Source organism: Octopus bimaculoides, chromosome 1 (genome assembly GCF_046866305.1).
Source record: "Octopus bimaculoides isolate indiv1 chromosome 1, ASM4686630v1, whole genome shotgun sequence".
Taxonomy (NCBI): domain Eukaryota; kingdom Metazoa; phylum Mollusca; class Cephalopoda; order Octopoda; family Octopodidae; genus Octopus; species Octopus bimaculoides.
In genome coordinates, this window is record NC_142928.1 from 141566615 (window position 1) to 141586300 (window position 19686).

At 35.6% G+C, this 19686-nt stretch overlaps 1 pseudogene; it reads left to right on the top strand.

Moving 5' to 3' along the window:
- Positions 1-6846: 6846 nt before the first annotated feature.
- LOC128250168 (5S ribosomal RNA) lies at positions 6847-6965 on the top strand (annotated as a pseudogene).
- Positions 6966-19686: the final 12721 nt, after the last annotated feature.

Consider the following 19686-nt stretch of genomic DNA (forward strand, 5'->3'; position numbering starts at 1 on the left):
GGGAAAGAATACAGCAGGATTCGCCACCACCCCCTGCCGGAGCCTCGTGGAGCATTGGGTGTTTTCGCTCAATAAACACTCACGACGCCCGGACTGGGAATCGAAACCGCGAGTCCCCTGCCCTAACCACTGGGCCATTGCGCCTCCATATTTATATATATATATATATATATATATATATATATATATATATATATATATATATATATATATATATGCATACATACACACATGCACACACACACACAAACACGCATATATGTTGTACGTATGCAAATATTATTTTGTGTTACAGTGCTGTTCTATCGTTACATATGTGCAGTAATTTAAATACTTGGAAAGAGTTGAATCATTCCCATGTCTACTTTCAGAATAATACAATCCTAGGTTACGTTAGCTGTGGATCTTTGATACGGCTTCGCGTATAGACATTTGATTAGAACAGATTTCTCAGACAAATTTGTTGCGGCAAGGTATCTATTGCAGCATTATATTCACTAGAGAATCAACTCGATATTACTTGTGACTGAGTATATTCTCTAGACTACAGAATATCCACGACTCATTGTAAGCACCACCACTACCACCACTACCAAACCTGCCGCCTCTAAAATACACATCCTTGACTATCTTATTAGTCCCTCTCGGTTATTCCACCTTTTTCTGCTGCATACCATCTATCGCTAACTCTAACTTACACTTCATTCTTCACCTAAACCACCTTTCCACGAGTGAGTTTTGTCACACTAAACAATACATACTTCACTCACTCTTTCATCCTGCTCCACCCGACGCTACTACACCCACCACTCCCCTCTCTCATCCCTCACTCCTTCATCCTGTCCTACCCAACGGTACTACACCCATTCTCCCCCCACACTTCCGATCCATTCCCCTCATCGTCATTCCAACCCTCCCCTATATCACTCCCTCCACTCTCCTTCCAGCTTTCCACCGCCTCCACCACCGCTTTCCTACCTATCTCACTCTCCTCCATCCCCACTTTAGTCTCTTGTTATCATTCCTCCTGATGTCCTCCTCTCTTAAGCGCAGCATTCTCTCCTTAGTAGGGGTCCCCGTTTCATACCTCTTACTTCATCAAGTAAGAAGTTTCAGACCAGTTCTGATATCCGAACACTGTTATTATCTCCCCTTCCTTCAGTCTCTTCCTTCCGGCCAATTCACCGTGATGAACTGTTAATTCTTACACATTTTTCTCTCTCTGTTTTTGTCTCTCTGCTTTTTGTTCTCCGTTTTTTACCCCTTTTAATCCTTTCTGAAGAGCCTATCCTCGAAATGTGAATCTCTTTTCCATTCTTTTCGAGCATTAAACTACTACACCTACTCGTTGTTCTTCCACCTCTTAACGTCTTTTGTTTCCTGTAAATTTGAACTATATATCAGGCCGAATGAGAAGGGAGCAACGTTTTGAAACATGAAATTCATCACAATATATTTTAACAATGTGGAACTTTTATTCATCAAGGTAAGTACCATTAAAATCAATATATTTTTACCAACGTATTACAAGTTTGTTTATTCCTCTAACATAAAGATCTGGATAACAACACTAGTCAGACAAACGAGCTAATTTTTTTTTAACATACCATCACCGGTTAATGCTACATAGTTTGGTATTTAGATATATTTGTATCATGATTTCGAGTTTTCGCGAAAGACCATAACTCTCTTCAGCAAGTCTTACCACGTAAAAAATTCAACTCGTCATGTTGGAGTCTGCTAGCATTCTGAATTGTTTCGCGCCAAATTCAGAACAACTTCAGTGTAAATATATTTATGATAAGGAGTAAATATTCAAAAGCGAATATCTATATAGACATTATTGCTATTATTATCTGAGGTAAATATAAATGATTCATAATAACAGTAAGAATAATATAGGTGACTGCAGGCATTAAATAACCATAGATATCTATACAGTTAACGTTTATATTTATCATAAGGGCCCACGAGGCACCTACCGTTGAATTTTTCAATGTCATTGGTGGTTAAGTTGAGTATTTTAACTCTACTTTCTAGCAGCTAATCGTCAAAAATTGACGTGAAATTATATAATTTTCACGTCAATTTTTGTTTTGTCCAAAATATCACCTGGCTGCAAATTCTCTATGAAACGTTTATACTTCTGAAATTTCCTTCTTGTAGATGGTTTGTGCTCCCTCCGACTAGTGAGCACCAACTATGTTTGCCTGTATTGGATGGCTGTCAACTCGCCTGAATTCTTGGACCTTTGATATACACCACTTTTCATCCCGCAAGCCCTCCAAAAATCACCATTCTTATCATGCATGTTTGCTGGGGTATCCGGTTTAGTTTCCGAATACTTACTCATGTAACAGGTTGTGCTGAAATACATGTTACCAGTAGCACTAGAGCGACTTGACATATACATACATATATAAACATATGATCTAGCAATTTAACGCGGGCAAGTAGTAGAAAGGAATGACAGATAGTACTTATATCTACACGCATTGACATGTTACAATTCGAGGAGCTGCTTCACCGAGATTAACTGTTTTATTAAGGACATAATTTTCTTTATCGATGAAGATACAATTTTCTGTAATTCATCATTTAGAATGTACCGTTTTATTCTGTTTACTATTAATAGCGGGCAGAACGCATGCATTTGTTGTCTATCGAGCTAGATGTCTAATAGAATTACGAGAACTTCATCTTTACGGCTCTTTTTTCTATTGCATTTCCAGTTTCGGCTTTTATTATCTATGTTTATCCTTCATGGTTGTGTAACAGTAGAAACTGGTGCATCGATAGAAGACATTATATGTATTATATAGTTACCTATGTATGCAGTTGGAGTTCAAACCTTACCGGATTCACCTATGATCTATCATCTTTCCTATGTAATGAAATATTATACAAGTATTCACCTCGATGTAATCGACTATAAAAATACCCTTACTAAATTTAAGGCAAGGCATTGGAGCAAATATCAGTAATTTTCTCTTCCACCTTCTCTTCTTTTCCTTCTTTTATTATCTGTTATTATTGATGTGAACGATACTATTATAGTAATATTTTTATCCCTTTTGTCTTTCCTATTAATACTGCAGTTATTATTAAGGTGACAGGCAGGCAGAAACGTTAAGTTGTCAGACAAAATTCTTACGGCATATATCCTATCCTTTACGTTTTTTTAGATCAAATCTCGCAAAGGTCAGTTTTACTTTTCCCCTCTCCAGGAACGATGTAATCGACTATCTCCCAGATGCGTAAAAATTGCTGATTTAATGGCAATCATTACTATTTATATATTTTGAAAATTCTTCAGCAAGTGCAAAAATTTCTTCTGGCCCCCAAGTTTCGCTAAATTTGACATTATTTTTCCGATGATTTTCAAAAATAAATGATATTTTTATATCCCTCATGTCTTGTTTCTAAAAACTAGTCAGATTTTATTTCATTTAATTCTGGCTTTATATCGAAAATAAATGATTTATATGTTTTTAATGTTACTTCATTGGCTGTTTACGGCGCCAAAGTGTTTGGATTAATATATGTATAAGCATGACTATTATACAAAGAAGTACAATTTACTTTTTCGAATGATTTTGTTTTGATATCATATTAATATCTTGATTATTATCGTGGTGGAGATTGACCCGATTCATGATGATGCCAAGTGAACCGACTAACACCGACCAAAAAAATAAAGAAAAACATTAATGAACGAAATACATAAAGGCATAAACAAGCTTGCTGTTGCCGCATAAACATTTTTCAACACATGGAAAATAATTTATTTTTATGAAAAGAATAATTTAAGTAGTCCTAAGTGTCCGTTCAGAGGCAACATCAAGAGTAGCAACGACAGCTATTATAGCAATAACAACAAAAACGTAAACAAAGCAATATATGCACGCAGAGACATATATCGTTGAGAAATAAATGATGAAATGGTGGGGTGGTCTAGATGTTAATTGAGCCAGTTTTTCTCGCATTAATCCGGATATTCAGCTTGTGCATGTAATTGAGGTGCAATACGAAATGGAGCAGTAGCAAAACTTTGTTGATCTGATTATTTATTCCTGAGCAGATTAAATGAAAACTAATTTACTTTTTGCACAAGAAAGATGAAATTCCTCATCTTTTGTTTTCTGAAAAGTTCAGTCACGGAAAGCCTGTAGTACTTTGAACATTCTAAAGTGGAAAGCCGGACCATGAGGACCATCGGGGTCAGATAGCTTTCCTGCGAAACGTCCATTCATATGTATGTGCCTCACTATATGACGCACTGTAATATAAGTGTGACTGAGAAGAGCATAGTGAATAATATTGACTGTATTTCGTTGTCACCTTTCGAAATCAACATGGGCGCGTGGTAAGTTCATAGGTAGTGTTGATATCAGCAAACAACAACAATATCGACAACAAGAAAATCAGTAATCAGTAACAGATCAATTCTGAGAAATTAGATTCTATCAATATAATAATTGTATCTATAAAAGAGATGCAGGGGCAGCGATAAAATACTCAATTCATATGACAAGGTGAAGCAGGTAGCAAAAGACAAACTCCTAGATGGAAAGAGACGATAGGCAGCAAAATGTTTTGTAAGGATAGAAGAGAAGATATTTACGCTGGTCTTGCAAAGGTAGCGTGTTTGAAAAGGTGAAATGCGCTGTTATCTACAGCGGCATACGGGAAATATTTGGAGGATAAAAAGACTGATTAATGCACGATTATTCCAGCCTGTGTGGAAATACAGTATTTTTAACTCGTTATACGAAAGGTCCATAAAAGCTTTTTTTGAACCTGTCCGCTATATTAGCATATGGCCTTTTATACTATTCCTCTTTTCCATGAGAACTCGTAACAAATAAAGAAATTATTATTATTATTATTATTATTATTATTATTATTATTATTATTATTATTATTATTATTATTAGTCACCAGGGATGTTGTTTTGAGTTTTGGTGACACCAAATCTCAAATCTCCAGAATCTTAGTATCCTTGCATAATGCAGGAGCACATTTTTCTGCAGATCTCATTTTCAATAAGCTTCATCCTCGTAGGTATTAATTCGGGTGTTGTGCCAAAATACACAAATTACCAAAGGAGTAATTGTCATCTTAGTCTCTCCCACAATTTCTTCATCACTCTGGTTAAGTCATGATATTTTCTTAATTTCTTTGGTCACCAATATATTATCATATGATATTGCAAAGTCTATGAACTTACGCCAATTTGTTGTCCTCTATAATCATATCTGGACTCCTTATATGAGTTATATTGCTACTCCTATAGAGAAATCCCATAAAATTCTGTAATTATCATTCTCTGTCAGCCTCTGGTTCGTGTTCATACGATTTGCTGCTACTTTGAATCAACACATATCCCCACAGAGTCATGCCTGAATTTATGCTCTTTTGTGCTATTTTTGTCTCTTTTCCGAAGATTTTGTCTTTGCTCATTGTGGTTCATTGGTCATTGACTTTATCAAATTCACCCTAATGGCTTGTTCCAGAACAGCTATAAGTAGCTATACTGTTTCTCGCTTCAGGTTTTCGTCCAGCAGGTATAACCAGCATTCTTCACATCCAACACTTTAGGGTTGTTACATGAATCGATCCTGTTTTTCTAGTTATTTCCTTTTTTCGTTTTTCTTTTTGTACTTGAATAATTCTACAATTTCAATATATTTTAGGAAATACTTAGCCGCCGATATATTCCTTACTCACTATGTACCACATGGTTTTTTCGACCCCATAACCTGGTTCTGATGGTGTTTTCTGTATTCATCAATCATCTACTCTTTCCTTTCTTCGATATTTAGAACTTGTCGACATTAATTTTAGGGTGATGCAAATTGTGCATTGTTACTGGCTTCCAAGTTTTCTATATCTGTCATTGTTCAGTTAAGAAAACGAGCGGAAACCCATGCATTCATTGCTTTGATAACAGAGCCTCCATTTAATTTGTTTCGAGGACCTTCCTAATTCTTTCAGTATGCTAGTTGGAAATTTTCTCACTAATTTCTCCTTTCATTATACTATAGTCTTGCAGCCTTCCTATTATTATTACTATTATTACTACTACTACTACTATTATTATTATTATTATTATTATTATTATTATTATTATTATTATTATTATTATTGAGTGAGAGAGCTGTGCATGCCATCAAAGAGACACTGGGGTAAAATATAGGAAGCCAATTATACCCATCATGACTACCCGTCTGATAAGGGTACACCAGGCACATGCATCACAATCATATGTGCACGACATAGTGATATCATATCAAGACAAACAGTGCATGACCTTGCGGGTGGGGCTCAGTTAGAATTTTTCTTCGGGTCGAGTAGCCCATCCTGCTCAAAAGGTCCCTGAATAAGGTTTGTTTAAGGATGTTGAGCAAAACACCCATGTTTCCAACGGTGAATTATCCAAACCCCAAAGAATTCCTCTCAAGACATAGCTATGATGCACCCCCACTACTTCTGCCTATGATCAGAGAAGCACATATCGTCAGCCACCAACGGACATACTCAACTGGTTAAGGTCAAACAACCAACAAGTAAATCTGTGGTATTGAGCAGAATATTTGCTGTAGGACAGCTTTTTATACCACGACAAAACAATGTACATGATAACACTTCCAATCAATTAAGATCAGAAGCCATGAGAGCCACCGCCTGGTACTGCATCCAGGCATTTATAATAATAATAATAATAATAATAATAATAATAATAATAATAATAATAATGATAATGATAATGATAATGATAATGATAATGATAATAATAATTATTATAATAATAATAATAATTATTATTATTATTATAAATGAAATGAATACGGCCATATCAAGTTGAGAGCACCGCTTCTCGTCCGATCACCGAAGTTAAGGAACATCGAGCCTAGCGAGTATTTAGATGGGTGACCGCTTGGGAAAGCTAGGTGCTGTAAACGTCACACACTTTAGGCGCAGGAGTGGCTGTGTGGTAAGTAGCTTGCTTACCAACCACATGGTTCCGGGTTCAGTCCCATTGCGTGGTATCTTGGGCAAGTATCTTCTACTATAGCCTCGGGTCAATGCATTTGGTAGACGGAAACTGAAAGAAGCCCGTCGTATATATATATATATATATATATATATATATATATATATATATGTGTGTGTGTGTATGTATATGTTTGTGTGTCTGTGTTTGTCCCCCCAACATCGCTTGACAACAGATGGATTTGTGTTTACGTCACCCTCACTTATCGGTTCGGCAACAGCAACCGATAGAATAAGCACTAGGCTTACAAAGAATAAGTCCTGGGGTCGATTTGCTCGACTAAATGTGGTGCTCCAGTATGGCCGCAGTCAAATGACTGAAACAAATAAAATAATAAAAGAATCTGAAAGCTACAAATTACAAGGAAATAGTTGTTATATGCAATGCTGTACAGGATCGCTACAGTATAAATTTAGTGTATATTAAAGTATAGCATTAACTTTGCATATGATTATAAAATAGATGCAGGTGTCTGATATATGAACACGGAATTCGCTGCAAATAAAATACTCAAGTATCCAAACGATACTTAAAGTAATAGTGTACATCGGCAATATAGATTAATAATACGCATAAAGCGAAACGTAAGAAAGTATATCGCCTTTAAAACTTGCAGCATTACTGTCTCCACAATACATTTTACAAATTTGTAGTGGAGACAGTCTATAGTTTTCTGAACATTTTGTTGTTTGTCTTTGGTATGTATTGTTATTTAATCGTCTCTCTTAGTAAGTGAAGATTACTTAAGTATTAGTATATTTTATATATGAAATTAAATATTGAAAATGACAATTCATATATTACCTATTTTTTGCACATATCAATATGCAGAGGAAATTATATATATTGTTCATAGACTAAGCGTATTTCTGCATTCGTGAAATTTTCAGTTTCTAAATACAGTTAATATCGTTTTATACTACTTCATCTAAAATCGAACGCTTGATTTATAAACATTGTTGTACTGCATATCTATAAATACGTTTTTATGTATTGTATTCTAGTTGCGTGTTATTACCTGAACCATTTCAAAAACGTCGACTACTCTTCCACAAGCGAAAATCTAATTTGTTAGAACTACAATTTCCATAAAGTTTTCTAGAATCGGAGAGTTGACATTTGAAAAATACAAAAAGAAAAAAATGAGCGTATAGGAAAATAAATATATTATGACCAAATTAATGAGAAAACACATTCAGCAGCGCTGAACATTGGTGGTTAGAAACAAATTAATATGGATGATAAATTTGTTTGCATACTTTCGTTCTTTAATATATATTCCGTACAATTTCTTGCAGTTTAATCATTCCTAATCTATGAATCTATGGCATATGTGTGTGTGTGTGTGTGCGTGTGTATTTTGTGTATATACACATAATATCATATTCACTAACAGCGTCTATCAGAAAAATCTATCATGAATTTCATAAAGGTAGCGTACAGCTTATAACGCCTCCGTTATTTAAAGTATAGGTTTCACAACTGTTCGCTTCCTTCAATTGTCAAACACCCCTCACACTTCTATCCACAATTAAATTGCAATGCGAAAACTCTATTTAAACCAATCACAAACTAGAGCAATGCTGACTTAGCTAAAGAAATTTGTATATGTATCAGATTGAAACTGTTATTGTTTTCAAGTTCTCGGTACAAGTAATTGCAGGTTTTCACTAACTGACGGCCCAACTGCATAGAAACAAATCTCAGTAAGAGGATGTACAATTTGATTTTCTTCTAACGAAGGAAATAATAAACTGTGTGTATATATTTGTGAAATTTCCGAGGCAGACATGATATATGATATAGAATATATATATAAAATCGATCTTGAACTTTCTAAATATTTTTTATTAAAACTTAAGCTAAAATTTAATTCAAAATTTAATGACACCGTCATTTAATGAGCAATAGGCAAATTATGTCTAACTATTGTAGTTAGGTCCGTATTAATAATTACTATCGGGTTCTCTTCTCGCAAAGAAGGGTGAGGAAACTTATCGTCTGAAAAGATGTCAACCAGCTACGGAACGTATAAGGATGATATTTTTATATCTACTTGCAAAAAAAAAAAAAAATGCTTACATTACACATCCTGTGCTTTATTAACAGTAGTTTAACGATATATACGAGGGGTGCATGAAAAGTTTCGAGCGTAAACTAGAAACGGGGCTGCTAGATAGTCGAAACAATTTTTTTCTGGTAAGTACAGTCTTTTCGGAGTATTCTTGCTCATTTTCATGATTCTGATATTTTTATTCTTTTTGTTGCAGATTATTGAATAAACAAGTGTCGAGATTACAAGTACCTTCATTTGAAAGGCATAACTCCATCACAAATCCATGAATATATGGTGAGAAGCTTAACAGACAATGCTCCTTTATATGCAACAGTCAAACTCTGGGTAAATAAATTCAAGTGTGGCAGGGAGTGTGTGGAAGATGATCTTAGACCAGGGAGACCTCCATCTGCAACCACCAAGGACAGCCTTGACCTTGATCTTGGTACGATAATGCAAGGTCGCTGAATATCATGTCGTCAGATAGCCAAGGGACTGGGCATCTCAAATGAAAGAGCAAACACCGTTGTGACCAAAGAACTTGGGTTCTCAAAGCTTTCTGCAGGTGTGCCCCTCGCCTTTTGACTCCTGAACAGAAACGCACCAGGTGAACTTTTTCCACTAGCGTGTGCGTGTATGCATGTATGTGTGTGTGTCTCTGCATGCATATGTATATGTGAGTATATGTATATGTATGTGTGAGTGTGTGTGTTTGCGCACACGTGTCTATTTGCATGCTACAATATTACATACAATTTAAGTATAAGCATATATGAAAAAGGTCAATGCTGAAATGTTGAATACCTTCATCGATTTCGATTTAGTTTAAGAATAATATTGGAACTTTGAACAAAGAACTGGTAAATTTCTTGTAAAATTAGAAGCGACTGGGGTTTCACGTTGGGGTTATTGACATGTTCACATAATTTAAACTTAGTCATGAGACAGCCGAAACGTAAATTCCCGATGTAAAATAAATAATTTTGATAAAATTATGTATATATGTGTGTGTGTGTGAGTGTGTGTGTTTATGTGTGTATGTGTTTATGTGTGTGTGTGTGTGTGTGTGTGTGTGTGTAGACAGTTATGTTTAAAACTCTTTGCACAGGCGCAGGCGTGGCTGTGTGGTAAGAAGATTCCGTGGCACTTTGGGCAAGTGACTTCAAATATAGCCACGGGCCGACCAGAGCCTTGTGAGAGGATTTGGTAGACGGAAGCTGAAAGAAACACGTCGTGTATATGTGTGTATATATATATACACACATATATATATTTACGTGCCTTTGTGTCTGTGTTTGTCCCCCCACCACCTGTCTCGACCGTTTGTCCCCCACCCCAATAGTATAAGTAACAGACTTACAAAGAATAAGTCATGGGGTCGATTTCTTCGACTAAATGGTGGTACTCCAGCATGGCAGCAGTCAACTGACTGAATCACGAAGGAAAATAACAGATATATATATATATATATATTGACATTATTTCATGATTTTTGTGAAAGATAACTACACCTCATTTTATTTTATTAACATACCTCTTATTGTGTAAACATTAGTTAGAATTCTGTTGTTGTCTGTACCACTATACTGTTACTCTATTCAGACTAAAAGTAAAAAACCTATTTGACCCATATACCTAGGGCTATAATTCCTCAACATTAATTCCTCAACATTTTGATAGTAATAAAATGACCTGATACTACTATGACCAGTGAAACCTCTAGATTCTAATACTTTTATAGCCTTGTCCATGCATACTGCTTACACCTTCCCTCTCTTTAGAAGTAATTGTCCCTTTGCTATCACCACTAAATAAGAAACAATAGAATTCTGAGACAGTTAAAACTTTTGTCTAGAATCAATTACTAGCCTGATAGACCCTGCTATGTCAAGATGGACTTATATATTCTTCCTCTGCTCTCTCCCACTTGGTTTTAATATGTTGCCACATTTGTAATATGTCTTTTTTTCTACATTTTTTCGTGCAGCTGAAGATTGCTCTTCATATTGCATTTAAGGTAATGCTCACATTACTTAAATAAATTGAAGTAGCATGAAACGTGCGTACTGCAATCACTTTTGAAATCCGTGTTGCTTATTATTTGATTTTAATCACCCATCCTTTTGGGATGTGATATTCGGGTGCCTTCGCATAAGTACCATATTCAAGCCTTGAATCTATATCTAAACTGTCTATATATATATATATATATATATATATATATATATATATATATATATATATATATATATAGTTATTAATATTTCTAAGTCTCTCTAAAGGAGACTACGACAGCGGTACTGGAAATTAATAGTTATCGCCAAGCCAACATGGCAGTCCCAAAATTAGGACGAAAGCTGCCGTGAATTAGCTCCAAGAAGCCATCGCCTCTAGCTAGCTATGTGACACACGAAACCTGTGTCCTTTATAACCTTCGAACAGGGGAGGTCAGCAGTGTCCCCCTGCTGGTTTGGCATCTGCAGACTAGTTTCAGGGTGTTGCCCCTTGTCAATGCAGAGCAGCCAAGCCCTAGCCAGGCGGCGCTGCTGACTATCTGTTCGAAAGTTATTTATCTAATTTCAGTGGAATCTATCCACTGGTTTTCAGAAATAGAGTTATTAATATTTCTAAGTCTCTCTAAAGGAGACTACGACAGCGGTACTGGAAATTAATAGTTATCGCCAAGCCAACATGGCAGTCCCAAAATTAGGACGAAAGCTGCCGTGAATTAGCTCCATATATATCTTTACACATATATATATATATTTAAATGTATATATCAATATATATATATATATATATATATATATATATATATATATATATATATATATATATATATGTGTGTGTGTGTGTGTGTGTGTGTGTGTGTGTGTGTGTGTGCGTGTGTGTGCGTGTGTGTGTGTGTCTATCTATCTATCTATCTATCTATCTATCTATCTATCTATCTATCTATCTATCTATCTATCTATCTATCTGTATGTCTATCATCTCCCTCTATGTATGCGTTTATATACAGTTGTACGTACATAAATATGTATGCATTTAGACGTGTATGCGTAAATATATTTTTAAATGTGTGGAGTAGCGTAAGTTGTGAATAAATGTTTGTTTCACAGACTTTCTGTCATGTTTGATTTATTGCAGAATTAATCATTGTATAATGCAACTATTTAAATACTGGATACGTACGGGCAAGATAAAAATAGAGAAACGTAGATTAAGATACCATGTCAGCTCCACATAGTATTTAGAGGCAAACATATATTTTATTTTGCCATCCTCTAATTGCATATTGTCATCACCGTGCTGCTATACTTAGCAGGCTTGTGTAATTTAGTATGGATGCATACATATGTAGATAGATAGATAGATAAATAGATATATAGATAGATAGATAGATAGATAGATAGATAGATAGATAGATAGATAGATAGATACACACACACACACACACACACACACACACACTCATATATATGAAAAATTATGGTTAAGGGTATCTAAGAGATACCACCATGCTAGAGATAGCAGTCAAAACCTGACTCTAAAACCACATTGCATTCATACAGTACAAGGTGAAAACATATCTACACAAATAAACTAGCAAATATTACTGGATAATTCCAGATCCAGATTTCTGGCTTCGTACAAAAATATACTTTGCCTCATCGGACACACACACACACACACACACACATACACACACACACACGTACACACACACACACACACACACACACACACATACACACACACACGTACACACACACACACACACACACATATATATATACATACGCGTGTGTGTGTGTGTGTGTGTGTGTGTGTGTGTGTGTATCGGGGCTGTACCGCTACAACTGTGCAATGAAGAAGACAGGAATTGCTATACAAATCCAAGCTTTCCATGAAATTTATAAATCACTCAAAGCTTGGATTCTCTGCAACATAAACCATCCTTGAACCAATCTCGAATGAGATAGAAACATTGCAACTCAAATATTTAGAAATATTTGGTCTTTTGTGGATTGAATTTTTTGAGTATTATTCCGAAAAATATGACCCCGCAAGCTTTAAACGTTTCGCGGAAATAGGAAATAGGAAAGCTTTCGCCGAACAATTCCTTTAATGGACTATACTAATACCAAATATAACCTAACTATTAATTTCAGACACTATTGTATGTGGTGTTGTTTAGTGAGGTATAGACAGGACTTAACTGAAACATGTCACCTATGTTGAATATTATATACGACTGTTCCACTCTTTCGTATTTAGTTTCTGTAATTTTGTATACATTAGAACCTAATGAGAAACTGTGAGTCATTGCATGATTTCATGTAGTTGCTCTTTTGCTATATATTGTGTTTGGGTCATGAATACTTCTTTGCCATGATCACATTTTGAGATCTTTTCTAAGCGTCTATTGTAGTAGGTCAGTGCAGTGCGAAGGTTTAAATATGATAGTGAAAACAATATGTGCTAAAGGTTCCGGAGAAATTACGTGTTAGATGTATGTATATGTTTCGAATTAAACGTGAGAATATCATTAATGTGCAGGAGGAATGTTGAAAATATATAAAATTAAAATTAATTACAACAGAGTTGCATGTGTAGGAGTCAGAGAGAACGCCTTTAGCAAGCCCTGTATCATTGCGGTCTGGAAGAAAACTTCCGCTGCAAGAAAGAGAGAAATGACGGAGGAGTGGCAAATTAACCGAGGTGTTCATAAAATAGACACACTGAATTGTGTTAGTGATATAATATGAAACGATATTGCTTCTAGGATTAAATCTATGAAAGCTATATAATACTTGAGTTAATAGAGCAAGCCATTGGTATTTCTGTCTCTATGAATGCTGCTATGGAGGTGAGGCGGTCAATGGTTACCCATGAAGGACTGTATTCTTTATAGCAATCTTTAGTGATATATTGAAAGTGAACGCACTATGTATCATTGGGAGTAGAAATGGTAATAACTTCACTTTTCGATAGATTAACTTCGCTCGCACACATGTTCCCCCCCACACACACACACTCACACACACACACACAAACACACACACACACACGCACAAACACACACACACAGTCTCTCTCTCCCAATCTCTCTCACTCTCTCTCTCTCTCTCTCTCTCTCTCTCTCACACACACACACACTCACAAACACACATACGTGAGAAATACTGAGAAAAGGATTGAAAATATTGGCAGTGATATGATTTATTTCAGGATTGTACTTTTTGAGGGTAATCACAAAGATGTAATCGGTGACTGTGTGACTGGTGGAGTGATATACATGGAGAATGTGATTATGCAATGTGTATAAATAGGGTGCTGAAAGCAACACGAACTGCTTGAGTTTATTAAGCTGCAGAAATAGACGAGAATGGGGTAGGTGTAGCCTTAGAATTTCACATCCTTCTTACAAATGTCATAACGAAGCGGGGATGATGCAGTGTGTTCTCTACACAAAGATTAATTTTTTGTTTAGTGTCGCCAAGTGGTTGACATTAAGGCTGCCGTTAAATAGCTGGTAATGTGTTCTCTTCAGTTGTATTGCAGCATCGCAGCAACAATGTTATAGGTTTTTTGAGATGCTGTGTCACATTTTTTCATTGTATAAGTGATGTTAAAGAAGATGTCTTAAATGTTTTCAATCACCCATTATACCTGTGAATGATGCTGCAAGATCGGCAAAAATTGGTTAACGTAATACTGAAGTAGAAAAAAAAAATTTTACCGATTATTGAACTTAATTTTACGATTTGATACCATTTCCAGACAAAGTGTGTAAAGACGAAAATAATTCTTATAGTTTCACATTAACCCTTACTTATTTTTCGCATATATTTGTCTGAGCTCTTGTTAAAGGGGCTCCATTATTGTGAGCTCTTGTTACAGGGGCTCCAAATACGAAGAAGGGTTACCTTCTGTTTGGTGTAAGAGGAGCTTTCGAGCCTTTACTTCAGTGCTGTTACCATTTTCTAGATAGGTTTAGCCTGCCTCTGAGAAATTATTTCTACTGCGAATCATTGATTATGAGTGACAATAACGAAATCATTACTTCGAAATAATTTGTTTATTCTAAATCAGTTGACTAAACTGTAACCATTCAAAAGAGAAAAGACGGCTAAGAATACGAAAGACCTCCTTGCTTGTCTTAACCAGGGCGGCATGTTATGCCTAGTTCAGTACATGTTCGATGTTGCCGTGATGTGCCAGCACAGAAAGAGTTGATTGTATAGCATTAGCAGAATATTACTTGAAAATGTATTCGAGAAAACCAGAAGCTAAAAGGAAACAATGACTATGTGAGTGAAGGAGGTGGGATTTTATGCTGGTAGAATGTTATTTGTGTTTCATTCACAAATAAATTGAGAACACAACAAAGATTAGAATAGATAAAATGAAAGTGAAAGTTAAAACAGAGGATTAAGGGGCAAAAATGCTTTCCGAGTTTCTGCCTTCATCTAGTAGTTCAGAAGGAAAAAATATGAAACACATGGTGCCAAAATTAATTCGATATTTATAGATATTTCTATATATTTTGATTTTTAGCAATACGTCTAAGTTCAATTAGAATTCCTGAAATGAAACTACTTTTAATCAAATTCAAATAAATATCAACTTCTACTTTGGATTCAGAATGAAAATTCAAAAAGAAAGAAAACATCACACATTATTTATTCCGAAATAAATTGGACCAAGCCGTGGAGAGGTTCAACAACACAATCCCTTTCACAAATTAATAAATATGATGCAAATTTGCTTCAGAGAGAAACATCACGTATTCCAACTTAAATAAACACTAAACAAACACCCAAGTTAATTTTCTCTTTCTGAATCAGCAAAGAATTCTCGTTTATAAATTACAAAACAGAAATTCTTAAATTACAAACTGACATAACACACCAAAGACAAGCTTATCAAAGTAACAATTGTAGCTTCAACTTTCGTTAATCCAAATCAAGACATTTATTTCATTTGATATTAAACAAAATGTTGGTATAGAAAATATGTTTGTCATAGCAACTAAAACATAGACAAACGAATAATACGTACTAGCACACGCACAATATATATATATATATATATATATATATATATATATATATAGAGAGAGAGAGAGAGAGAGAGAGAAAGAGAGAGAGAGAGAGAGAGAGAGAGAGAGAGAGAGAGAACGAGAGAGAAAGAGAGAGAGAGAGAGAGAGAGAGAGAGAGAAATAGAGATAGAGAGAGAGAGAAAGAAAGTGAGCGAGAGAAATACAGAGAGACTGAAAGAGAGAGAGAAAGCGAGAGACAGCAAATTCTTTATCTCTCTCCCTTACAGAAAGATTTCACCCACGCTTTATTTCTTAACAAACTCTCTTTATCCTCTTCTCTTATTTCGAAAACAACCGTTGATGGCAGCGCTAACAGTCACTAGTGAAAGATCTTCCTCCCCACCATATATATATATATACAACTCAGTGTTATAAAAGTAGGAATACTTGAGGCATAATGTTCTGCTTTTATCAGATGGACAGATATGAATCTCGTGCCTTCAGAGGAAGTAAATGTGTGTTCTCTCTAAGGAACAAACAGAAGTCATCTATGAGTTTAGGTGAAAATTGATCCACCGTTAATTTGATTCCATTATAAGAATGTTTTGGGTTGATGAGTCAGATGGAGGGTTGCTATTGAAGTTTGTGTCGTGACCACACAAACTGTAAGTGGTAGGCTTGGATTCGAGAAGTTCTGATTTGTAACTCGAAAAGGTAATGTTCTTTCGTAGGACGTTAATTTTGTTGAGTGGAGGCGCAATGGCCCAGTGGTTAGGGCAGCGGACTCGCGGTCATAGGATCGCGGTTTCGATTCCCAGACCGGGCGTTGTGAGTGTTTATTGAGTGAAAACACCTAAACGCTCCACGAGGTTCCGGCAGGGGATGGTGGTGAACCCTGCTGTACTCTTCCACCACAACTTTCTCTCACTCTTACTTCCTGTTTCGTTGTGCCTGTGATTCAAAGGGTCAGACTTGTCACTCTCTCTGTCACGCTGAATATCCCCGAGAACTACTTTAAGGGTACACGTGTCTGTGGAGTGCTCAGCCACTTGCACGTTAATTTCACTAGCAGGCTTTTCCGTTGATCGGATCAAGTGGAACCCTCGACGTCGTTAGCGACGGTGTGCCAACAACAACAATTTTGTTGAGATTTATGCAGGAGTGACTGTGTATGCAGAATTCATGAAGTTAAAAGTAATCGATGGCAGACGGTGGTTTAAATAAGAATACTCATAGTATCATTCGCGTAAACATATTTTATAAATTCAATTATGATATTTATACATGACTGGAAGAAATTATGGCAGGATGTGAATTTCATATTTGTTAGTAGATTAAAAATACCTCTTTGATGTCATTAGGTACCTGTTCGCTAATGGGTAAGTCTGTGCGAAATTCTAAAATGAGAGTACACTGATTATGAAAGTTGAAGTTTCTTTAATTCATCGACTTTATGAAATTATATTATCTTTTAGTGGTAGACATATGATGTAGAATTTTTATTTAGCTTTTGCGATGTATTTTCGTTTTGTTTTATCAAAGTATGGAGTTGTATGGTGCAGTCGTTATCGAAGAGAGTATCAAAACAATGGATCTCGTATATGGATTGATTTGCATCGGGTGATGGCTGGAATCTAGAATGTGAAAGTACATAATATTACTAACAGAGCGCGTACCCTGTCTTCTCATCGGATATCTATCTATCTATCTATCTATCTATCTATCTATCTATCTATCTATCTATCTATCTATTTATCTATCTATCTATCTCTACGTATGTATATATATGTGTATAGACTCATAAATACGCACGCAAGTACAGACATATATAAACATACGTAGATACATAATATATAACTGGATACATAGATACATACATACATACATACATACATACATACATATATACATGCATACAAGCATGCATGTATGCATGTATGCATGCATACATACATACATACATACATACATACATACATACAGATAGCCTAATGAGGCTAGGCTGCAGATGTTTGAAGGAAAGATTTTTTGACGCCTACACCATACTTCCTATAGTATGTGTGTGTGTGCGCGTTCATGTGTGGAGACAAATATGCCCAGAAAAACAACAACAACAAAAAGACATGAAATACAATGAATACAATTATTACAACTTTCTGCTTAATGCATATCTCTCTGCTTAATGCATATCTCTCTGCTTAATGCATATCTCTCTGCTTAATGCATATCTCTCTGCTTTCTGCTGACGTAAAAACCTCGGATAATGCAACGTTGTTTATTTGAATAGAAATAAATATACATGCTCCCATGCGACAGTCAGTGCGAGATGGTAGAGAAGAATTTAGTTAAGAATTTGAATGTCGTACTGTAAGTAGGGTATTTGCGCTTGGACGTATTTTTGACATGCACTGTTTCATCGATGAGCGTGTGTGTACGTACGCGTGCATATATCCCTGTGGATGAGCGAGAAACCAACAAAACTCCCTGTATCACCGAAGATGAACTGAAGGCAAGGATTATGGCAGCATTCGCCAACTTAAACAAGGAGACCGTCCTGAAGAGTTGCAGGAGATTACAAAGTCGTTTGGAGGCCGTGGTTGAAGCCAATGCGGATTTTATTGAATACATTTATTCTTTAGCATTTCAAGATATTTTTATGTAATATTGGTAAATATATCTGTTAACATGAGATGTCAGTGTTATTTTCATGTTTGCGTAATTTAGATAACAGTTTATTCACAGCAGAATGTTTGTATATGCATATATAGGTATATGTACAAACTCATTTTAAATGTGAGGAGTAACTGTTCCAGTGTTTTTTGATCTCCACTGTTTACCACCACATTAGAACCTGAAAGCTCCTTTCAAATTAGGAAGTTTCCTGTAAGTGTAGACACTTCTGTTTGCTTCCAAGATAAGGAGATGACAAGAGGCTACATGTATTTCATTTTATTTCTATATCGTTGTTAGATATCTGAAGAATATTTCAGTAAATATAACAATGCCTCAAAGATAATTTTCGGTAAAATCGACCACAGTTTAGCAGTATATTCGTGTGTATACTCAAATGTGTATGATGATGGAGGCGTGTGTGTAGTAAATTTCGCGGTAGGAGGTATACAATATGTCACTCCATGAGAACCAACCACCAAACTTTTACAAACACCTGATTCTTCTCCCTAACAAGTTCTTTGAAAGTATCTTGGCAAGTGACCACTATCTCACTTCATCGGTGATATATGAGAGTGACAGTTCCTACTGTTCTTGATGTTATTATTATTGTCATTTTTATTATGGATGTGAGCATTGTTGCTGGAGCATTGAGTTTCATTTGCCACCGGGTTATGTTTGTTCTTCTCTCCTCGACTATATTAAGATACGTGCAATGTTTGGACTGCATAGGTGTGGCTGTGTTGTCTGGTAAAATATGTACGATAATGCATAGCTTTCACAACCATCATTAAATCTAGATTTTTTATTTTAATAGTCCTCTCAGTATTCTGTCACCCAATAATCTATCACAGCAG